General features: G+C 35.8%; 1 protein-coding gene across 2 annotated transcripts in view; it reads right to left on the bottom strand.

The window, feature by feature from the left end:
- The window catches only part of LOC129243697 (probable serine/threonine-protein kinase DDB_G0282963), a 282,479-nt gene extending 257,722 nt beyond the window's left edge, over window positions 1-24,757 (bottom strand). The window contains exon 1 of one of the 2 annotated variants that reach the window (XM_054880905.1): window positions 23,134-24,757. The gene's annotated coding sequence lies outside the window, so the exon portion shown is untranslated. Of the gene's footprint in view, window positions 1-5,109; window positions 5,253-23,133 lie in introns of those variants that run through there. The other variant, XM_054880904.1, reaches the window with a different exon arrangement.
- Window positions 24,758-25,711: the final 954 nt, after the last annotated feature.

Below are 25,711 nucleotides of genomic sequence, written 5' to 3'. Positions count from 1 at the left end.
TAGACTTTGCAGATTCAGTTGCAATGCAAAGAAAGAACTCGGCACAGCTAACTGCAATTCAACTACCGGGTGAGTAAATTATATCCTCAAAATAAGCCCACAAAATGCAAAAGCATTCTAAAAATTCTGTCAATAAAAGCGCTGGAATCGACCTTAGGATGGATAGACTTAATGGCGAAAAACTGAATGAAGAAGCCAAAGCCGGAACTGAGAGTAACGGGCCATTGACACACCAATATTTGGCCACAGTAGTATATGGAAATAGAAGAGCAGCTCAAACTATACCGCCCGATCCCACGACAGTCCGTTCTCCGTAACCAAAATACCCCGGATTACATCCGGCCAAGGATTGTTACGTCACCAAATTCAGATTCTTTAGGAAACTTCTTTTCAGGTGTTTGAGGTTTCTAAATCACGCCTAATCCATGTTAAATATATAATTTACCCATTTTAAAGCTTTATATTATTTGGCAGGAATATTTTTAGTTTCTTGCTTCTGACAAATTTTTAGTAGAGCTACTCTAGGAGCATCTGCTACTTCTGATTTGAATTTTTGGACTCAATTAAAAAAACTTTATAAAATTAAAAAGTGTATATAAACAAATAAATAAAAGTGTAAGTGAAACAAATCGCCTATTTAATAATTATTTCAATATTTCAGTGAGGCCAGCTGAAGGAAACAATTCATGAAAAAAACGCAGTTCGCAAAAGATAAAAAACATTTTTCATCAGCACAATGCACCGAATCACAAGAGCATTTTGACAATGGCTAAAATCCATGCATTAAAGTTCGAATCGTGGGAGTATCTATTGCGACTTCCATCTATTTCCAGACCTAAAAAAAGTGTATGCATGGAAAGCGTTTTTCATCAAATGATGAGCTTGTAACAGTTGTGGAACCGTATTTTGCAGCCCTTCCAAATTCTTACTTCAGAGATGGAATTCATAAATTGGAATCTCGTTGAAGCAAGTGCATTGATGTTCATGGAGACTTTACGAATAATGAAGTGAATTTCAAAGAATAAAATTGTGTTTTTCCTTTCGAGCCGCAAAACTTATTGAACAACCTAATATCTCAGCCACTAAGGGTTTAAATTTAACTACATGCATTCACTTGGGTAAATACTTAAGGATACACGTGGGTCATTTAATCATCTAATTAATTGGATTTTTCTTAATCCGAAAGAGAGACATTCATATCAATCGTGCACTTGGAAATGAATATATTAATGTGTGCATGTACGCTACCCCCCAGGATGTTTTAAAATAAAATGAAATAAAAGACTGAAAGATTTAACACAAGTGCACTTAGGCCTGTTTATATTGCACTAGAGCTGAAACCAAGCGACGGAGCCCCTATAAATACAGACTTCGTGCATCTACATACATATGTGAGTTAACAGAGTTTTATATATGCATACACACATACGAACATACACACGTTTCCTTACATTTCAAAGGGTTTTGAGAAAAAAAAAATGCACCTTTTTCAATAATTGAGTGTTGAAATTTGATACTCTTTAGAAAATGCCACCATTTCATTTGGGTAAACTACTTGTAAATGGATGTAACTAAAAACAAAAGATATAATGGAAAAGTATATTTATGTAACAAAGAGTATTGAGGAATGTAATAAATGTGAGCAGCAATAGCCATATTCTTTTGTACACGAAATGCAAACGAGCACCCCAACTCGGTTAACTCAGCTATGGCAGCACTCATATAAAATGTTATTCATTCACAAAATTAAACAAACATAGAGCAAGACAAAATGATGTTGTAATAGAAATACCAAATTCTTTCATGATCAATCACACAGTCGCTTTCGATTCGCCACTACTCTGCTCGCTGTGTTTGAGCTTTGCTCGCTTGAGGAAAAATTTGCATGTGAAAGCAACAACGAAGTTATCGAGGAAGAGTCGTCACTAGCGAGTATGGTTGTGCCGCATACAACTGAACACTATACACTATATTCAATGCTGCTAACTCTTTTTTCTGATAGTAGGCAAGTTTCATTACTAATGCTCCTTAAGTGCTTCCAAGCAACTGCCCTTTTTAGCAGCTCTTCTCCAATGCTGCCAAAGCATGTTTATTTATGTGTGCCAGTTGCTTCACCTATTCGTCTCTCGCTAGAGCTTATCGAATCGATGAAGCTACTATTCTCACACCAAGTCGTATAGCTTTATAGGAGTTGTGTTGTTCCTATGCTTGTAAATCGACATTTAAAAGAAAAATAATACAGTGGAATCACACAACAGTACTTAGAAAATATGTATTTTTTTTAAATAGTTTAAAAGGCTAACAGTTATTAAAAAAGGGAGTTTTTTCGGGATTGGTCAAAGCATAAAAATCAAATTATAATAATTTATTTAAGACGCATTTTTTTGAATTTTATATTAATTATTGCATTTATATTTTACTTCTACAGAATAATAAAAATTTATTGTGTTATAATTATTTTAAACAAAAACAAGCTAAACCAGTCCACTTTTGTTTTTTAATTTTAGAACTAAAAGTTTAATGGGCAATGTTAAGAATGCAAGCATTTCGAAATTGCGTTTATTTTAAACATTTTGTAAAATATTTTAACATTCCAACTGTCCAGGAATTACAAATAAAGTGAAACCTTCCTTGGGCGGACTCGCGCCGTCAGACGGACAAAAGCACGTCCAAGAGAGTTATCCACTCAAAAAAGAGTAACTTCTTCCGCTGCATAAGACTTGGTATAGAAAAAAATGTCCGGTCAAGGGAGGTTTCCGACTAATACAGGCGTATGTTGGGAGAGCTCACTCTGTACTTAAATTCACAGTTTTAGAATTTTGAGTGATGATTATTTTATTTACTAACCTAACAAGAACGAATTAATACTAAAATAAAATCTTTTGTCAATTATTATTCTCAGAGGATTCAGCACTGCGATCTGAAAGACCAAATTCAATAATAAATTTTTATTATAATTATTATTATTATTAGGCTACTACGCACTGTGACCAAAGCAAATCTATTGTGCAAAGCCTTCTGAGCCACTCTATATTTTGGGGCCTTTTAAAAATTTTAGCACTTTCTGGGGTTTATTGTTCCATACTTTAAATGGCTGCACGGCAATACTACCAAGGTGCTGTAGCCATTTTCTGGCTAGTGCATGACATTTACAAAGAATGTGTTTTGAATTTTCAATGTCTATTTCACATAATAGGCAGATGATGGTCTCAGAGAGGCCAATTTCGTATACGTAATATATCAGGCTCTGTGAGGCATATATAGGGTTTTTCAGTAAGAGCGCTTCAACTTTTGAACTTTTTTGAATAAAACACAAACGGTTTGACTTTTTTAACTATTTTTTTTTTATTATCGAGTTTGAACATATACATTTAAGTATGAAATTCGATTTCTTTTGCATGACCACCGCGTGCACGTTTTACGAAGTCCAATCGTTGAACCCAATTTTCGACCACTCTTTTGCAAAAATCGGCCGAAATTCCAGCAATTTCGCGTTCAATATTGGCTCTGAGCTCACAAATCGTCGCCGGCTTGTTACTGTAGACCAATGACTTCACATAACCCCAAAACGGGACGGCTTGTTAAATGGACGTAAAATGGCCGTAATGCTCTTAAAGTAGCAACAACAGAACGATTATTTTCATAAAAAATTTGCAGAATTTGCAATCGTTGCTCAAGTGTGTAGCGTTCCATGATGAAATGTATACTAATGAAGTTTACAAATGACAAGCGAAAAATAAAAAATTATACGTCGTTCGCCCTCCCTATCGGAAAAAAGTTGAAGCACACCTATTGAAAAACCCTATATATATATAATTGGCGCGTACACCCTTTTTGGGTGTTTGGCCGAGCTCCTCCTCCTCTTTGTGGTGTGCGTCTTAATGTTGTTCCACAAATGGAGGGACCTACAGTTTCAAGCCGACTCCGAACGGCAGATATTTTTATGAGGAGCTTTTTCATGGCAGAAATGCACTCGGAGGTTTGCCATTGCCTGACCGCTATTAGAAAAATGTTTTTCTTAATTTTGGTGTTTCACCGAGATTCGAACCGACGTTCTCTCTGTGAATTGCGAATGGTAGTCACGCACCAACCCATTCGGCTACGGCGGGGTCTGTGAAGTAACCAGTTAAAAATTCAAGTCGACTCTGCCAAGTGCAAGTAGCTTATCAGAAATTTCTCTGTCCGGCGTTAGAAATTGTTTCGAATTTCTTCACCTCCCTCCTCCTGAGAACGTCGTTGATGTGGCCCTTTGTAAGTCCACAGAAACGTTCAGGAGCAATTAGGGGCATGTTTGCCCCTTTTTTGCTAGTTGGTCCGGTATTTCGTGTCCAGGAACCCAACCCAATAACATTGTGTTGAAGTTCCCAGGCAGTCATGTACCATTTTTGAGGTGATTGTGTTTGATAGAAGGGCTTTGAACGCCGCCTGACTAAATGTGAGTTCCTCTCATTTTTCTACGGAGGCACTCCCTCACACATATCTCAATGGCATGTATTTCTGCCTGGAAGATAGTTGGGTAGAAACCCATTGAAATCGATTTTTTTTTTAATTTGGGCCCATTGATTCCCGCCCCTGTTCTACCATCTTCTAATTTCGATCCATCAGTATACCATATCTGGGATCCGGGTTTGAAGGTGATAGAATTATTTGTCCAGCCTGCAGGCTCATCAATGAGGACTTGGAAGACCCTGAAGAGAATGGGCTTGGGAGATAATGTATCAACCCTGTGAAGAATAGGAATGTGTCGGTAGTCTTCTAAGTTAATACATTTTAGAATTTGTCCTATTTTATGGAGTTTTATTTACTCCTTTGGTAAAATATACGTGCCTGGTTTCGTCTTCCTCACTACAGAACCTGCAAGCTGCCTTTTTCCTGACGATGTTGGGAGTTTTCTTCCAAATAAAAAACTGTAGAACAGGCGTTAAATGGGTAGAATGCACAAGACTGCCAGCAAAAGAAAAATTCTCAAAAATCAAAAAGCATTATGTGAGTTTCTTTAAATTTCTAGATTTTGTCCACATTAAGTTATAGGTAAGAACAAAAACCAGCAATGAAACTTTGTTTACTATTGTATTATATTATATTAATTGAATGAAAACTTAAACTTACCGCGCAACACCAAACCTGTTTAACTCCAGCGCGCAGTCAATCAAATAAAAGCAGTGATTATACAAGAATTTTATGTCAATGTAAAACAACACTTTGACTTTAACAGCCAACGAATAAAATAGTAAAATAGCATATGATAGCTTTCATTTAATTTACCGTTACAAAATTAGTTTTGTATGCATATATGTATGCAGCAATATATAAGTATATGCACGCAAATAAATTTGGAAAAACTCCCAAACACACAATTGGCATGTACCGATTGACCCCATCCAAGTCCGAGTAGGCAGTTTCAGTCACTTAAATGCAGCTTTGTGAAAAATCTTGTCAGCACCACATGCCGCTCAATGAACACACGTACTTACATAAGTTGCGCAAGCATGCAAATGCATACAATTGACTTTTTGCTAAATGAATTTTCGATGCACTCACTCCCGCCTTTGCCGCCGCGTCGAAAATCGGCTTCATACAATTGTCAACGGATCTCCCGAAAAAAGTAGACAAACGCACAAATACATAGGCATACAAACTAAAAACTCAATAAAGATTTTATTACACGACGATTTTATTAAAAAAAAAACATAAAATTTGCACTTTTGACGACTTTATATAATGTCGAAAATTTAGCAAATTCGCTCAACCAAATAAAAGAAAAAAACATCTCAAAAAATATTGAAGACACAATCAATTTTTCATTACTTGTAAACAAAATTTTTAATGACATAAAGAAAATTTTATTTATGAATGAAAAATGTGTTGCCAAATTGAAAAAAAAAATATTTTAAATCGCATTACTACAATTTGTACACATATAAAAAAGGGTATTCCAAAGATGTTGTTTTAAAATAAGACATACAAATTTAGGTTCTTTCAGGTTTCACTAATTTTATTTAACATACCGTTCTTAACGATTAAAAAAAAAAAATAAAATAAAAATAAATAATTGGCGCGTACACTTCTGTTAGATGTTTGGCCGAGCTCCTCCTCCTATTTGTGGTGTGTGTCTTGATGTTGTTCCACAAATGGAGGGACCTACAGTTTCAAGCCGACTCCGAACGGCAGATATTTTTATGAGGAGCTTTTTCATGGCAGAAATACACTCGGAGGTTTGCCATTGCCTGCCGAGGGGCGACCGCTATTAGAAAAATGTTTTTATTAATTTTGATTTCACCAAGATTCGAACCAACGACCTCACTGTGAATTCCGAATGGTAATCACGCACCAACCCATTCGGCTACGGCGGCCGATTATATCTGAAAAATGATATTTACATGTCCACCATGAACACGTCTGCAAAGGTAAAATTCGCCAAACAGACGATTCATGAATGTCTAATTGTTGTTGTGCTACAGCGGCAATATTCTCAGCAGTACATCAAATTTTTGGTCTGCCAGTCCTTTTTGTATCTTCGACAGAACCAGTTTCTTGAACTTTTTTCGCCAATCTTTGAATTGTCGACTTAATCCGACGGTTAGTACCACAACAAAATCACGAATTTCGCGATGCGTTGTTCTTAAAGACTGACCATTTTCATAAAGAGTTTCAACAACTTTAACGCGTTATTCCATCGTGAAATATTGTACACCTGTCTACTTGATATATAACAAAGCTGACATAAAAAAGGTAATTCTCTAGCAATTATTCACTACTAACACCTAAGCGTCACTTTGGAGAGACCCTCTACATAAGAAACATAAATCAACACCATAAACCAAACTAAAGCAGTTGCACTTACAATCGAGTAATGAATTAAATTCCTAATGAGACAAAATGTAGGCATCGGCAGTTATTGGTGATGGCACTACAAATGCATACAAACATGCATGTGCATGGGGATTGCTACAATTGGTTCTTGCTTTGCCTTAACAGGAAACGAGTGTAACCTTAAACCTTGAATGTAAATGCAGCAAAAACTAATAACACTAGTCAACAAAGGTGACAAAAACAGTGAAAACTTTGCATATCTTTTAGTTCCACATTTTTTACATTTTTAATTACGTTTATGTATTATTTTTTGTATTACATTTATATGATTTAGAATAATAAATTATTACTATGTAATTTCTCAATCCCCTAAATCTGATTCTATTAAAAAACCGTCTGAACAACCCTTAGGAAAACTCAAAGTTAATTAAATAATGGATTGAGTGAAAGAAATATTTTATGCTATATACAACTAAGTACTTATTTGTAGCTAGTAAAACCTATTTTATTACCTTTAACTTTTGAGTACTAGCTTTGCTGGAAAGTTTACTCCACAAAAAGTGGGAATAATTCTCTGCTAGTACTACTTAGCTATTGCTCAAAAGTTGTAGCAAAAGCTGTAAATCCACAACATACTTTGCCATCAAACCAGCTGGCAGAATTCGTTTATGAGTTGCCACTATTTAAAAATATTCAAACTTTTTTTTTACTTTTTATTATCATAAGCCAGCATAGTGGCAACGTCATTTAAAGTTGTTTATTTTGGCGCAATGTGTGCCAAAGGTAAAGATAAAGTCGAAAGTAAGGGAAAGAGGGCAGAAGTAAAAACGAAACCTAGCAAAAAAAGAAGCACTACACATAAAATAACAAGGCAATGATGCATATGATATTGAATTCTTGAAAGGTGTCCTTTAGATGCTAGCACGTCTCTTAAAGGAACCCGGTGGTTTAGAAATTTCAAAAAATCATTTTTTTGTTTTTTCGAGAGTATCGTATCTTAAGAATATACCGCGAAATTTTCGTGCGGAAATTTCCAATTTTATAGCTTCTACAGCCCATTAACTAGGTAGAGAGCGGTCCGTGCGCCTCTGTACCTCACACGGCGGGGATAAAAAAAAAATATCCAACAGAATCACTTGAAATTTGAATATGTTGTTCACAACATGTATGGCTATCATCGGAACTAGAATCATAATTTTATTTAATAATTTGCCATTTTTTACACTAAAAACTAGTGAAAAAAGACCCGATTTTACGAATTTTTTTTCAGAAGCGCGCCTATTGCCAATTTTGAATATTTTTCGATTTGTTCTAGTTCCAACCATAACTGCACTCTTTCTGATTGAAAATCTTCTTAAATTTTGTATTTCTGATGACTAGAGGCCTCGAAATCATATACACCGCCCAGGCCCGATTTTTCGAGAGGGTCATCTTCAGCGGCACTTTTAAAATAATAAATATTGTTTTTTAAAACAAATAAAAATTTTTTGTATGCTCAATAGCATTTTTTTGGGAAAAAATCGTGAAAATATGTGAAATTTTCGTGCTCCAGATCATCGGGTCCCCCCCTTTGGGTGTTGGAGTCTGTAATTGGGAGATGTTGAGAAGGGTATGTTTGCCTTAAGACCCTCCACAAACATTTCTTTTGAAACATTGTTCTTCTCTTGCTCTGCTCCTCAAGTTAATTTTCAATAAATCGTTAGCCTCTGGTATTTTTATCGATGAATGCTAAATGACAGTTGTTACTCCAATTTTTGAAAGTGGTAAAAAATAACCTCCATAATTGCAGAAAATCTCGAAGCTCTCCTCAGTATCTACAATAAATTATTTGAAAATATTGTCAAATAAAATATGTATTTTGCGGTTAAAAGTATCATATTACAATAGCAGCATGGTTTTGTTACAGGTAGGTCCACAGCTTGCAATTTACCTCATATACTTTTTCGACAGGGCAACAAGTCGATTGTGACTATACTCACTTTAAAACCGATCGCGAAGTTGGGAAGTTTCGCCAATATGAAACTATTTTGTTAAAAATAAATAAATAATTGGCACGTACAATTCTGTTAGGTGTTTGGCCGAGATCCTCCTCCTATTTGTAGCGCGTGTCTTAATGTTGTTCTACGAATGGAGGGACCTACAGCTTTAAGCCGATTCCGGCAGATGGTTTTTTAAGAGGAGTTTTTCATGCTGGTAATGTGCTTTGCCTCCTCTGGAGTGTCGTAACTCTTTGGGATATGCTAGCTCGTTGCAAAACATGAATTCCTTCTAAATCAACACATCACAAGAAATAACGCTTTGTAAATTCTCTACTCATCGATCTCGGATTGCGTCAATTACTCTATCATGTCCTGACTTAAGCGGTATGTATTTCATGTGAACATACCGATGAAAACTCTTTTTGTTGCTCGTGAGCAGACCATTTTGAAAATAAAATGTTTTTTCTACAAATTTTACTTTTCCTCCAATTTACTTAAAATTTCTAGAGCTGGTAACCCAGTATCTTGCTAAGGGAGCTGATGTGTCAAGAGAGAACGAGAAAGCTGCTTACAGAGCAAATCTTTTATCATTGAATCATGGTTAGTAAGAAGAATTGTTTGTTGATTTTAGAATAAATAAATAAACTATTTTCCACAGTTATTGTGCGATGTATACCTTCTTCGTCGCCAACGTTCATTTGGCAACCAGGATCGCTAAGAAAGCGAAGAAAAATGTCCATTTTTTTCATTTCAGACAGCGATATTTCTCTGTTTTCGTCACTTTCTTACAAATCCGCTAACAACTTCTCGACTGGTTGAAAATTTTTCCTCATCTAATATGCTTTCATTTGTCAGATGAAAATGCGAGTGTGAGACTAAATGGTTTGCAAACGTCGTAAGATGTTCCTCCATTTTTGAACTGGCCAAGATAGGTGCTCTTCAGCTTATTTTATTCTGTAATGGTAACTTTCTCGAGCTTCTTTAGCTTATTGCTGATTATTGTCGAGTCCATATTAAGATTTAACTTATCTCTAATCTTTTCGGAGACATATAAGAAAGGAGAAGGTTAGTACTTTTCTCAACTCTAGCTTCGATAGAGACTCTTTGCGATTTCTTGTTTCGCTTTCTGGCATCCATTTCTTAGGCTTAGAAATCATTTTTCCTGAACAGCTGAGGAATTGTTGGCAGCAATTTCTTAATGAGTTATCACCCATGCAATGTTTAGAGTGGTCAATGCAACTAAGTAGATCAAAAACGAATATACAATGTTGCGCAAAATAAATCTTCATCTTATTATCTTCATCTTATTATTTTAAATAATTTTGTTTTAATATTTTTTTTTGTAGTTTTTAATAAAAAAAAATGTTTTGAGTGCTGGAAATTTTTATTTTGACTTCTACGCGCTCCATTACTTGCCTGTTTGTATGAGGGTCGTTTGAAAAGTTCGAGTAAGGTTAGGGAAATGGCACTACTGGCGCGTATCGAGCTTATGTTTGGTTTTTAGCAACTCTTAGCAAACTTTGAAGAAACGTTTGACTAGAAAAATATTTTATTCAAACGAGCAGATGATTGCAGAGACGAATAGCTATTTTTCAGACTTGGACAAATTCTATTATTCGGGAGAGATCAACAAACTAGAAAAGCGTTAAAAAAAGTATATAAGCCAAAAAGGAGACTGTGTCGAAAAATAAAAAAAGATTAAGCAGATTTTATTTTTGCACGGATGTAGACGTCTACAGGTAAATCTCATGAATGCCTAATTGTTGAGAACGTCAAGACGTCGATGTTGAAGGTTAATCAGCAACAATTTGCGCTACAGCAGCAATATTCTCAACAGAACATTTTGCACGAAATTTTCAAACGACCCTCGTATACTACCGGTGTTTAATTCACAAATGACAAATACGATTGACGTAGGACGCCATTTGCAAAACTTATATATCTTCCACTAGAGAGCAGCATCTTGGCGCTGCATTTAGGGCCACCGTCTGGCATTAAGGAGGGAGCCTGGTTTATGAGGTCTAAAAATTGCATCTCTTTGCGATTTTTTTTGTTAAGGAAAAAATTAATTCAACACTGCAAAGTTTTTTCTATCTTTTAATGAACATTTAAAAAGTATAAAAAATTTTTGTACTGGTTAAAATAAGTTGAAAAAAATGTTTAACATAGAAATTAGTAGAGCGCTGCAACGCTGGAGTTTCCAACTGGCGTACAAGATACAGCTCGTAATTATTATCTAAAGTAAAAAATTCAAATGGATCTCTAATTATCATGATTTTTTATTCTAGATGAACTAAGAAAACTGAGAGAAATTCCAAAATTTCCACTTTTTGGAGGTTTTAAAGAAAAAAATGCCTTTCTATAAAAAAAAAATTCACTTCAACTTGGTATAAAAATCTTGAAAAAATTTGTTTATCTATTTTGTTAGTTCAAATAAAAGATAATATAATACTGAAGGGAACAAGCTATGATTCATTTCAAAAGGTTCATTAGTTTTTTTTCATTCATGAACGCCAATTCAAAGAAATCATAAAAATGAAAAGTCGAGAAAGGGGGATAAAGTTTGTACTACAGCTGTCCTGTCACAGCGTAACTACCTAACGCTCGCTTACCTTTGGCTTTGTATCTACGGAAATATTGAGAATAAGGCTCTGTAACTTTGTGTGAATATTCTGAAATATATTAGGAATCGCTTAAAACGAAAACAAAAAAATTGATTTTTTTGACCTTATAAACCAGGCTCCTCCCTTAAAAACTGCTATTAGCAGCTGCTATTTAAATTAAAAAAATTAAATATTTTTGTTAATAGCCACTGCTATTTTTCCTCCAGAGTTGCATGTAAATTCGGCTCTAGTTTCAGAAACTTATGACTGCCCCTATACTTTTATGTAGATATGTATGCCTATAAGTATGTATGTTTGCATTTAGAAAGTATTGCTAACACTGACATGGAGAAGTAATATAATAATAAAAACTCCTTAAGATTTGCCTGACTTATTTTCCAAATTCGGTATTAGCCTGCAAACTTACGGTTTGCTTCGCATGGCACAAAGGATGCCAAAAGCATCAAAGGCAAATCGAAAATCTTATGGCCGGGGTAATGTTCAATAAACTTGTTTTAACCCAATAAAATGCTCTAACGCTATAAAAGCATGCATAGCTATGTATTTACATGCATACATAACAACAAATAAATAGTCGCACATACATACCTACATACATACTTATGTAGGTATGCATCTTTTCAAAGTGCTCTCGAGGCAGCACCAGTGTCAACCAGCTAAACCAGTTTAGGTTTATTGACAACCAAAGGTACCCAAGAGTAAAAAAGGTAAACAAGTATTCAAGACGTTTGCAGCAAGCAGAAAAAACAAGCCACCGATTAAAATAAGTAACAACTTACACATATGGCTGCATAGTTATTGTTGTAAATGTACTCGTATTAGAAAAATACGAGTATTGTAGGTATAGTAAATGAATAGAGATTGTGCTTGAGCAAACCCGCATTGGTACTACACACATACATACGTACATGTGCAGGTACTTATGTAGGTAGATGCCTATGAAGTTAACCACCAGCCAGTAAAAATAAGTAAAAGTATATCAGTGTGTTTAGTGCAGTAGGTGGAAAAACTGCGCGATGTCAGGCAAAAACTAGATACGGAAAATACGCAAATGAAAAAATAGGAAAACGCAATAAACAAAAAACCAAAAACAAAATACGAAAAATGTTGAGTCAAAGAATGCATCTTGCATTGGTCATAGAAAAAATTTAGTATATCTGCAAAGCAGGAAATGAACCTTCATGCACTTTTAAGTACCTTTTGCATAGGCCTTCGATTCCACTTCAGCTTGTGGCACTTGCATTGCGAATAATATGTATCTACATATGTACAGTTTGTCAAGAAAGTATTTTGACATCTGCTAATCTAGCGAAATTCACACATATGACATACTTTTTCAAGGTTTTCTTTCAATATTTGGTTTTATTTGACTGATATAAATAATTTATAAGGGAATAGCAGAAAATAAAGTTATTTCATTTAAAAATAGCACAAAAATAATAACCAAAAACAATATATATACACTTCAAACACAGCTGTGACTATAGTATTTTTACATCCAACACATTGGCTGAAAAGTGCCAGGCCTAACAAAGAAAACACATTTTTTTGCTCAAAATTAGCGTTATTCATCAACGTAATTACCATTAAGATGAGCTGTACGAGCTTTACGACGTCATAGACATAGCGTAGCGAATAAAGATTCAGCGGCTACGTTGGCTGGGTCATGTTGTCCGAATGGATACAAACGCTCCGTCTCTGAAAGTATTCGATGCGGTACCAGCTGATGGTAGCAGAGGAAGAGGAAGGCCTCCTCTGCGTTGGAAAGATCAGATGGAGAGGGACTTGGTTTGAATGGGTGTGTCCAACTGGCAACGGTTAGCACGAGAAAGAAACAACTGGCGCGCTTTGTTAAGCTCGGCCAAAATCGCGGAAGCGGTCATAGCGCGAAGTAAGAAGACGAAGAATTTCCATCAAGAACAACGCAAACATTCCAGTGCCGCTTTAATATTTCAATACCACTTTGTGGAAAGATTTAGCTTTTGCTTCAAAATAGGCCTCAGTTTCAGCCTCTTCATTCAAGCGAAATTTCTTACCGGCGCGTATTTTTTTTTAGGTCTACAAACAGTCAGTCGCTGGGAGCCAAATCGGGTGAATCTGGTGGATGTGGGAGCAGCTCGAAGTTCAATTCATGTCGTTTTCCCATTGTTTTGATTGACTTGTGAGGTTCTTGTTTTTGGTCAACAGTGAGCAAACGCGGCACTCACTTTTCCCAGAGCTTTGTTATAGTCAAATGCTCACTCAAAACAATTTTGTGGATTTTTTTTTATGCTTAATAGTGTTACCGCCTCATTTGGACGTTCACTTCGTTGAGCATCATTAGTGTCTCTACCACCACGTTTAAAGTCAGCAAACCTTCGTTTTATTGTTGTCTCTGATGGAGCGGAGTCCCCGTAACACTTTTCAAGCAATTGCTTCGCTTGAACGGTATTTTCCTCCATCAAGAAAAAGTGCAAAATTAAAACACGAAATTCTTTTTGATTCATTGTCTTGAAAAAAGCAAAAGTAGCCTCACTCTTAGTACAATAACTCACAAACTAATGAATAGAATATCATGAATTTTAACAAATATCTTCTTAAGCTTAGTACGAACTGAAAAAGAGGTGAATGCAATAAAACTAGTACCACCTATGTGTTAGGCGCGGACTTTTCAGCCCTTGTGTTATAACCCCTTAAAGGTCCCCCTTCTTTTAAAATTTATAAATTTTTAAACATTATAGTCCTGGGGTATCTTGTAGCATTCCTCGAAAACAATAACGTTCTCAAGCTCGTCACGAGTTTCTTGCAACTTTTTCTTTAAATGTGCCCACAAATTTTCTATTGGATTAATATCTGGGTTTGGGCTGGTGTATTCAATACTTTACTGGAATTAAAAAGAAGCTACATGTTGACCATATGAATGAGTTTCATGTTTGGGATCGTTGTCCTAATAGAATTTAAACTGAGGTATGTTGTCAACAACGAAGCCAAGTTTTGTTGTACTTTACGACAGCCGCCATAGCCGAATAGCTTGGTGCGTGACTACCCTTTGGGAGTGCGTAGGTTCGAATATCCGTGCGTGGAAAAGCAGAATGATTGAGACAGTTGCATCTAATAGCGGTCGCTCTCGACAGACAATGGCAAACCTCCGAGTGTATTTCTGCCATCAAAAAGCTCCTCATAAAAACATTTGCCGCTCGGAGTAGGCTTAAAACTGTAGGTCCCTCTATTTGTGAAACAACATCAAGACGCCCGCCACAAATAGGAGGAGTAACTCGGCCAAACACCTAAAATAACAAAATATTCAAATATCGTCGTGCCTCCATCTTATCTTCTATAAACACCAAATGTCCCATTCCCTTGCTGGCTATGCATCCCCATAACATGACTGAAAATTTGCCATAAGGGCTGCCTCCACACTCTATTGGATCCTTTGTTGTAGTACAGCATGATTTTAGTCTCATCGCAGAATATCACATCATTTCAGCAGCTATCTGGTTGAGCTGCATAGGTAACCGCTTTTCAATAGGCTGTACAGAGAGAAATGGCTTCTTTCGAGCAACTCGTGAAGTACGATTGTATAGCTCGTATAATTGTGCTTTTGCAAAACTTGGCGGACTGCTTGATGAGAGACTTCGACTCCACATTCAGCTCTAAGCTCGCTAGCTCGCTCTTGTCAAAATCTACGTGCTTGCGGCACTTTTCTCAACAACATACGTTCGATGCGGTCAATTATTTTCTGCGGTCCTATACTTGCAGATTTTGGTTCCAGCCTATGATTGATGATTAACGTATTGGCCTCTGGTGACGCTCCAGCATGCTTGTCCAGCAGGCTTATATGTGTGCGTGTCGGGTGCTTGACGCTAATATCTAAAATGTTTGATTTTCATCATGCAAAAGCCGACAACAAGTATGTGTGACACGAAGCAAGTACGAGTGTCACCCGACACGCACACATATAAGCCTGCTAGACAAGCATGCTAGAGCGTCACCAGAGGCCATATGTGTGACTACTCAGTGGGATAACGGTATATCAAACCATCTTAGCAAACGATACCGAAAATAAATATGTAAAAGCACTTTCTTGACAGCTGAGAGAAGCATTTGTTTTGTTTTTGTACTCGTATTTTTGTTCTTGCTCGCTTTGGTGGATTTAAAAACTTTACACCTACGTACAGGTCACTGAAACTATGTAAGTTAATGAAATAATTATGAAAGGCTCTTCACATTCAATAAGAAGCGACGGTGTTAGTTAAAAAATTCAAATGACTTAAATATTTTAGTATGTCAAAAATTTTTCCTGACAAACTGTATGTATGAATATATGTTTGTAGATAAGTGAATGCCTGCTTGCGCTCCTGTGCGACGTATAAATGCATATGCAAACATACATGTAGTTAATATGTGTGTACGTATGTATGTATGAGCACAAGCATATATCGAAAATATTGACCTCCACTCCAGTTGTGTGTGAATAGAATGAGTAGTATTTCTACTCACATTGCAACCAACCGCAAGCTACATATTTACATACGCACAAATTGTGCGCAATGAGAAATGAAATGTGCAAAAATGCAAAAAATGCACTTTCTTGTCGCTTTCGTAGACTTCGTAGTATTCATTTCAGTAATGGCTTGAAAGGGAATGCTTACGAAAGCCATAGCAAAGAAGATGAAATTCTAAGGAGACATTTGTGGTTTTTGCCAACAATTTTTAAACCCTCCCTGTTGGAAACAGGGGACTTTTTTCACATAGCATTAACAAAATATGCTTCAAAATGGTGGCACTACTCTTTTAAGAAAGGAAAATTTCTTCTGCATGTGTAGAATTGTTAAGGAAAATGTCATTGTGGCATAAAAAGATCGAGTAGTGGTCGGAAAAGGTGAGATAACGTAAGCAACCATCTCATGCACTCAGAACTTGAACAACCTGGAAAAAGCGATAGATGCGATCGGGATAAAATTTTGGCTTATTTTACACATACATATACACAAGGTGGTGCAAAATTAATCACCCTATCGGAGGATCTATAGTTTTTGCAAATGGCGTCGTACGTCAGTTACATTTGGTACTTGGGAATTGGGCAGCTGTAGTAGATAAACCGAGAAGCAGCGGAGCGCGTAAAGCTCGAAATAAAGATTTCCATCACTTAAAATCATTATTTTTTTTATTTAGTAAAAAACTTATTAAAAAAAAATTAGAAAAATGACTTTTCAAAAGACCGCTATTTTGTTATTTTTCAAAAAACAATTCCCATTGTAGCACCTGCCAAAATGACAAGCACACAGAATAATAATCAGTTTAACTTTTTCGTTTCAGATGTCCTGAAGATCCAAAATCCTGTTGACAAGCCACCTATCTTTTTTTTAAGACGCTTACCTTTTTGTTTTTTATGTCAATAATAACATACTATAAAATCAAAAGGATCGCATTTTATTTTCTTAAAAAATTCCTAAAAAATATCTATAAAAAATTAGTATTTGACCAGACTACTACCTTAAAATAAAAAATCGGATGATTAATTTTGTGCCACCTTGGATGTATGCCTTCATGACATAGGTTAGGTTAGGTATATCTGGCTGATCTGAATAGCTCTCACATAGACCACAAGAGTGCATAGCCGAATTAGTGTTGTTGTTGTCGTGTTTAAACATAGTTCCATAGTTCATAGTTTTAATAAACAGTTTATACTTTTATCAGCAATATCCTTCAGAGATAAAAAGTGTACCGATCCCAGGCAGTTGTAACGAGTTCTGCTTAGAGCAGGACAGTGGCAAAGCAGGTGTTTTAACGTACCCCTTTCTTCTTCGCTTAAGTTACACGCGTCGTTCTGGACTAATCCCTTTTAGCTGCGTGATATGGAGTGAGATAATTTCCCGTTAATTCTCCAACCAATATTTTACATTCCTTCTTTGGGAGTGAAAAAATAAAGTTGGTTGTTTTTGTATTGCAAGTTCATAGCATAGTTTTGGCAATCCTGTGGGAGGTGGAGGCTTCCCATATAGACTGAGCTTCCAGAGTTAGTTCCTCGTCTAGTTCAGTCTTCAAAACTGAGAGTACTCATCTTAGGCAAGCGGGTGCATGCCTTAGTGTGCTCCCCAACTCTCTCATTTGCTTCTATTCCCTTGTGCCGGTACCCAGTAAATTGTGACCTGCTTATTATCACAGAGCTCATCCATTTTGAATATACAGTGTTGCATGCACTCCGAGCTAGTCATTACAGCCAATATTGCTTTAGTAACAGCTTGCCTATCGACGAAGATGTTTGTGCGAGTGTCGGCGCGAGTAAATTCCAACGCTAATTCTGCTGTTTTTGTTACAGCATAGATCTCAACTTGAAATATGCTACAGTGATTAGGAAGCCTCAATGATTTTTAGAGATCAAACTGCGGGCAGAAGACAGCCGCTCCTACTCCTTCCGTCATTATGGATCCATCTGTAAAGAAATTGTGAACGTGGTTATCGGATTCTAAACCCTTCTGCCTGCTATTCTATTCTGTTACAAAACCAGGCCTCTTGTTAAAGCTTACTTGTGGGACAACGTAGTCTGACCTTCCGTTTATGTCCTGTATGTTACTGTGACCAAAAAGTTTTTGTGAGAATTGTCCAGTCATCCTCAGTAATCTTTAATGCAGACCTTTAGGCTGAGTTTCTTACTAGTAATTCGATTGGATGCCAGTCGAGAGGTCTTTCTATTGCCGGTTGGAGTATTCGAGTTGTGCTCATAGTGCCGGTTTCACATATTGATGCAATCCTCTGCACGCATTCCAATCTTTTGACGTAAGTCATTTTATCGCACGCCGTCCACCATACTAGGGAACCGTAGAGCATTTTTGGCCTGATAACCGCCATGTATGTGTGCCATGTGTGAATCCAGGAGATAAGCACCAAGTCTTACCGAGCATTTTCCTACATGCGTAGGAGGCATTAAGCTTTTTTTGCTCTTTCTTCCACATTAAATCTACATAACATTTACTATCTACAACAACCCTCGGTATTTAGTCGATATTTTAGTGTTAATTCAACTCCTCCAAGTATCGGTTCATTACATAAACTACGATCATAATTATTAATTAATATTTTTTAAACCATTTACAGTTAAAAAAAGTTTGAAAATTTTCAAGTTCACCATTTAGAATTTTAATTTTTGCATGTCAAAAATAAAAAAAATAATAACAGTTAATTTGTTTCAGACACTCCAAAACATGTGACCGAATCATCATCAGACCGAATTTATCATAACAAAAGATAAATTAAATTTGTTGTAATAGTTTTTGATGTCAGTATTCACATTTAAAAAACTTAAATCAATAAAAACAATTTTAATATGAAAAAAAAAAAATTAAAAAAATTAAAACTTTGGTACTAACCCTTTAAGCAGTTGTAGTTTCCCAAAGCGTGTCAGAGTGGCCTAATGACTCCGCACTTTTTGGTAATGACTCACTTCAATTTGAAATTGAACATAAAGCAGAATTAAAGTAAAGTTGAATCTTTCGAATTCCTTTTGCATCTTCTACAAGCGTATTTACTAAATCCCCTCTATCGTCCGAGAAGTATGGCGCGTGATCGTGAACGCCACTGTGCGTTCGATATTGTGGAACGTTGACTATCAACTATGTAGAGTTGTTTGGCGCGTGCTTTGTGTAACGGTCTAGAATCTTGTTGAATTATTCATTCTTTCATCAAAATGTTTTGATGCACACGAATTCATAGCTTTCTGAGCACTTTGCGTAGAATTTGTTATATGTATTAATCTTAGTCAATTCATGCTTGACTTCTCCTGGCCATTGGAATTATTAAATTCACGCATAACCTCTCTCTTTAATCATTGTTAGGTCACTTAAGTGGCCAAAAATTAGCATTTTGTGGAAAAATCAAACGGGGCATTCAAGTAAATCAAAATTCTGAAAAATGTTCCTTATTGCAATGTTTGTTAAGTACAGCAGATTTATTAATTAAATTCGGGCAAATTTTTTGTTGTTACATTACCTTAACCCAAAAATGATCATTGCAATAATGAAACCCAATAAAAATTTATATAAGTTTTTAAGTCATAACTTAAATTTTTTTTTTGTTAGTAATGGGTTTTTTACGTATTAGCTGGGATTAAAGTTTCTTCCTCCTACACTTTATACGAGAATTACCTTTAAAAAAATTGTTTGATTTCCTCCATCACTTGAACTTCGAAGACGATTTATAATTTCCGAACTAAATAAAAAGATTTTTCTAAACGTACGATTTTTGATAAAAATTCAGATTTCTATTTTTTAAACTAGTCCGGTCAATTGATCGACCAAAACCCATGTAGCTTCATTTGACATTTCGTCTTTTAAACTCATTTTATTATACTTTGCCGCAGAATTCTGACTCAACTCAAGTAAACACAAAATAAACTTCACTGAACTTGACTTAGCTTCAGCCTTTAGCCTGATTCGAGTCAACATAATTTTACTTTATTTAACTTAACTTGACTTAACTTAATTTTATTTAACTTAATTTTACTTAACTTAGCCTGACTTAAGTCAACTTAATTTTACTTAACCTAACTGAACCTAATTTGACATAACTTGACTTAACTTAAATGCAGTTCGTTTATGATGAAGCCTGCGAAATATTCTAACCTATCTTCCTAAAGTGAATCCATTTCATCAACCTGTACAAAATCTTCATTCTTAAAGTTAAGTGCAAAAAGCCTTGAAGAGTTTGTGAAGCTTATATTGCAAACTTTTGCCTACTGCCGCCTCTGAAAAGTACCACTGGGAACTGTACGAGTATACATCCCGTTTTCGTTGTTCATAGTTTTTTGCATATGGCACCCAATTTTCGTTGTAGAGATATGGGTATCAAATGAAAGAAGAATGTCGAGCGAATTCAAAAATATATATTTCTTATAACAATCCTTGCGAAAACAAGTGAAAAATGTTTTTTAAGTTTTCGTCCGCTAATAGCCTTGAAGATTTTCGTCCGATTTATCCAAACAAAATTGTGATAAAACCATTACAGACCATTTTCACAGCCAATTTTGGCCTTTACAGAGCCGAAAGCTTCTATACACTGCAGAAGTTTTGTCGTGATTACAGTTATATTTTTATTTATTTATTTATATTTTTCAATTTTTCAATTAAGGTTTTATTGCCACCAGCAAAAAAAATACACCAAAATACATGCAAAAGTTTGAATGAAATGTTTTAAAAACTATAAGCACATGCGGACCATTAAATTCAGGCATGGCACTGTGCTGATTTTTTCGTGCGCCACTGTAAGTAGTTGTGTAAGCCACTTAGCAAGTTGTTACTTTAGTTACGTTTTGTTGGCGACCTTTGCAGCTACGGTTCACCGTATTTGCGGGTTGAAACTGAAACCTATTTTGAAGAGCGCAATAGCGAGAATCACTATCAGGAACGAAGAAATATATTTTGCGTTCTTAATTTATTGGTTTGTTTTAACCTTTTTAGCTGAAAAATGCGCCAGGAGCACCAGCAGCATTATATAATATTTGAACAGAAGCAACTATAAGCCTCAGGAAAGAGAAATACGAGTACCAATACAATGAAGAAGAATAATCAAGGAAAAAACGTATTGAAGTCAAGTGTAAAAAATTAACAGTAAAAATTTGTAACTTTAAAAGTTCTGATATCTACTTTCATTTGTTTACCTTTAAAAAATTTATATCTGTATTTAGTATTCTGAAACTCTGATTTGCGGCCTATAAAAGTTAGTAAGTCTCAGCCGAGACCCCTGTGTTGGATACAGACCATCCTAATCGTTCACCCCTTACTTTGTATTATCCACTAATAATTTTTATCTACAGGCGGAAGCCTCTGCTGGTAGCGCTGCGTTTTCTTCAATTTATTCCTATGTAAGCTTTGTAAAATAAAAATTAAAAATTAAAAAATAAATTTTCATATACTGGCGATTTCCACCCACACCCCTTGCTGACAGGAAAATGGAAACAAGCGATGTGTGACAAGCCGCCACAGCCTCGATTGCTTTCATGCCCCAAAGCTAACTTGCTGACTACTGATTGGCAACTGATATTGGTATTTAAGGGGTTAGGTGGGTTTCAAAAGCTCAAAATAGGTACATTTTTATGAATTTTTTTTTATTTAATCAACAGAATATTTCATTCCATCAATTTAACACATAAAAGATACATATTTTATAAGTAGTTTGTGAAATTTTCATTGAAAAATTTTGAAAATTAAGGCGTGGACACGTCGTCTCCTACGACCCCTCAAAAAAAAGTTCTCTCGGCGTAGTCAGGATAACTCATGACAGATTCATCTGAAATTCAAAAACAAAAAATTTTCTGTTAGTAGATGTTTCAAACTCGTGCTTGGACGAAGGAAAAAAAAAACAAAAATTACATTTTTGGCGGCGTTGAAAACAAAAAAACCCTTATTTTGAGTAGAATTTGCACCCTTCATGCCCTTGAAAAATTACTTGGAATAGAAAAAAAAAAATTCCTTCGTTCAAGCACGAGATAATGTTATTTTGAAGAAGTGTGCAAAATTTGAAAGAGATCGGTTCATAAGTTTTCGAGAAATCGTGACTACCGATTTCAAAAATCGAGTTTTGAGATAAACGCGTTTAAAAACGAAACGCTGCACTGACATGGCCTGATGGGCGGAACTTCTGAAGGGTCTATCTCGTAGAATTTTACTCGGATCAATTTGAAATTTTAGGAGAATATTTTAAACATATTATACTATTTAATAAGACAAAAAAAAATAAATCGATTTTTTGAAATTTTCAAACCCACCTAACCCCTTAATGGTAATCGAAGAAAATGAGAACTTCTAATGGCACTTTAGCAGGATAAATCCACTACGACTGTTTAAATTGCGCACATTGTACGAGCTTTACTAAGTAAAAGCTTATAAAGTCAGTTACGAAAGAAATGTTTTAAGTTATATTTAATGTTTTAGCTTTAGTTTCAAGAACAACGATAATGACTATTTTGAACAATTTTTTTCTTACTTCTATTATGTTAGAACTGTGTGTTATATTGAATAATGTATAGATACCTCTGAGTACCTTTGGTTAAATTAAAGAGAAAGATAATAATTGAGAAAGATAATAATGATTAGGTAGAAAGTCACTTTGAGCAATTTAACAAAATCCCCAAACCACATAAAAATCTCAGTGTTGGTACAAATGAAACCAAGATGAGGCTACGCCAGGCGAAATCCCTACCGGCAGGGTACAACAAAGAGAGATTTAAAAAACTCATAACCCTCCCCAAGGATAAACTGAGAATGCTCACGGGCATTCTCACAGGCCACTGCAGACTGCGAAGCCATCTACACATAATCGGGATTTGGTCTACAACGTGTTGTTGACGACTCGATTGCTCTTGCAGTTATATACAAAAAAACGTGTTTTAAATAATTAACTTTTTATTTGCCTAATGATAGCTCGTTTTTGAAACACTATGAATTCTTCCGCTTACTCTTATCTCGACGATGGTCAGTAGAAAATGGGAAAATCCACAAACTAGCAAAAAATCCCCAGTAAATGAAAATTTTCAAGTACTTTGGATTTGTGCCCGCACTTCGCCAAACACGATAAATTTTGAAATCGCTGGGAATTGCACCCTGTTTGTGGCCAGCTTAGCTTAACACCAGGTCTCAATTGTTCTCTCGTCACCATTAACGCATGTTTGTACGATCATCAGCATATGCATGAGATCAGTGAAACATTTCTAGAAAATACATAAAGGAAAAGAAATGACTTACCTATTACACAGTTGTCTTCCTCAACTGTAGCCCTAGGTATTTGATTCAATTCGACAATTATGTATGTATGTGGGTTTTCCCAATATCGCTTATCTCTTTCACTTGAGAGGTCACTGCCTTGCTCATGAAAGTGTTGCCATTCTATATTTGCTGGCCGCTATTTCTATACCGACATTGCCGCTGCTGCTGCTGCTGACCCTGAGGCAGAAACTTGGCTGCTTCAGCTGACCGGTTGTTCCACACGCGAAATACGCACACGTAAACGTAATTAAGAGGAAACAAGATGCAGCAGCGGGAGAACGTTTATGAATTGTGAACGACTCAGCCACTACGAAAAGACAATAACAAACGAGCTAGACGGGTAGACAAAGCGAACAGAGAGGCTCATGTGGCACATATAACGTAGACCCAGAAGATCTTTTCGATGCGTCGAGTGCTGAATGTATGTATATCCGAAGCAAGCTGCGCTTTAATCGCCAAAAGACACTAATAAAGCAAAGCAGATCCGCCGGCCGCGTTATCGTATCGCTGACACATATACATACCTGCATACGTATGTATGCGAGGGCAGATGGCAAAAAGGTTTGTTTTTAAACTCATTTATTTTTCATACACTTTTGTTGCTATTGGTAACTCCAATAACTACTGTCGGCGAATTGCTATTGGATATTAGAAGATGCACATATAACACACACACGCACACGCACGCTTGTGGGTACTTATTTCAAGTGGATGAGTTGGTGTACCCTTTGCCTTTTCACTTCCTCAATCACTAGTTGGGGATGACCATTGCTTTGGATGCTTGCTTAGACCAAAGTGTTTGATTTTTTTTTGTTTTTGCTGTTGTTAATGATGTTAGTGTTGTTAGCAAACCGGTTTCCTGTTACGTTCCTCGTTCGCATTCGTATAGAGCTCGTTATATATTGTTTTTATATTTATTCTCATATTTTGCTTTTGTGATTATTCATCTCCAATTGATTTGATGCTGATACACTTCGAGTGATTGGATTTCAACTGTTGTTGCTACTACGTTGAATTTAATATATTGTTTCGATTTTTGCAACACTTTCAAATTCTTTTCGTATTTTAATCACCTTTAAAGACCTCTGTGCCAAACGGTCAGCATTTATATACTTTATATACATACAAGCAATACAAAACAAAGTGAAACGCTCTTTCCAAATTTTTAAACAGCTTTGGAATGTTACGCCGATTACCGAAGGTACGCAAAGAATAAAAGTAATCACGCCGATACAACAACAATTTGACCGCGACACAGTATACAAAAAAACACTGAACGCAATTCGCACGCAACACTGCACAAGTGGCAATTCCAAAAGAATTATAAACAAAAACACAACATACACGATTGCTTCCTGGCAAACACTGTTGTTCCGTTTCCTTCTTCTGGCAGCCCTTAATTCAAAAAACGGCAAAAATAGACAGGCTCCTCTTAAATTTCGCAAATATTTCACGGAAATTATTATTTATTTCACAAATTGTGGCACACTCACAAATTTCCAAATTCTAGTGGCATTCACTTATCGCTTCTAAAATTCACGCTATTCACTGGACGCATCAATACGACGAGAATCCGTGCCAACTACCACTCCGATCACTCGCATCATTCGAACTTAACTCGATTTTGAATATTTCCATTTCGACTGCTTAACGTTGCGCTATTGAAGCAACTGTTCCAACAATAACAACCCCACCAATAAATACAAAGTAAAAACCGAAAAGAAACAACAAAATATGCAAAGACAAAGAAAACGAAAACAACAACAGTGTGCTAAGCCGTAGAAAAACCAGCATGTGGATGCTTGGGTCCACAATACAAATAGCAACAACACGTTGCGAAAAATAACCGCTCCCTTTGTGAGCGTGAAAAAGAGAATACAAAACATTATCAATTTGAGTGGAAGAGCATTGAGTGAGAATCGAAGGTTGATAAATGGAAATGTGGCGAGAAGGAGAAAACAATAAATATGCGCTGCCACACTTGTAATACTAAATTTGGAATTATTTTCGATAACAAATTTTAAGACCTAAAAATGAATTGATTAATAACTCAATATTTGACTAATAAACAATTAAGTATGCAAAAAGATCAAACAAACAATATATTTTAAATAAGTAAATAATTAATGAGGTTCACCTTGCATTTTTAACGTCTGGTTTTTCCGCCGTAGATAAGAATAATGTCACAATTATTTGTTTTGTTTACATCCGTGTGTTTACTTTGCCATTTGTGTACATTGAGAATGTATAGTTGTTGATTCAAAAAGACATAAAAAAGTGTATATTGGGCTTGAAAAAATTACGCAGAGTAAAGGACCCTTTTTGGAGTTCCTGGAGTGGAACCGTAAAGGCAAATGTGGAGGAGCATATGCTGATTATGACGTGATGGAGTTCGAAAAGCAAAAACAAAATACACGTATGTTTTTACTTATATTCGCCTTGGTTTCGAGTTGAATAGCACGAAGTTGAAATTTTTTTTTTATCGAAAAAGTTAAGGTTACCATAAATTTTGTGAATGAAACAAAAAACAAACGAACAAACTGACTGCTATGACGAA

Source organism: Anastrepha obliqua, chromosome 4 (genome assembly GCF_027943255.1).
Source record: "Anastrepha obliqua isolate idAnaObli1 chromosome 4, idAnaObli1_1.0, whole genome shotgun sequence".
NCBI lineage: Eukaryota > Metazoa > Arthropoda > Insecta > Diptera > Tephritidae > Anastrepha > Anastrepha obliqua.
This window is presented reverse-complemented; position numbering and strand designations above follow the sequence as displayed.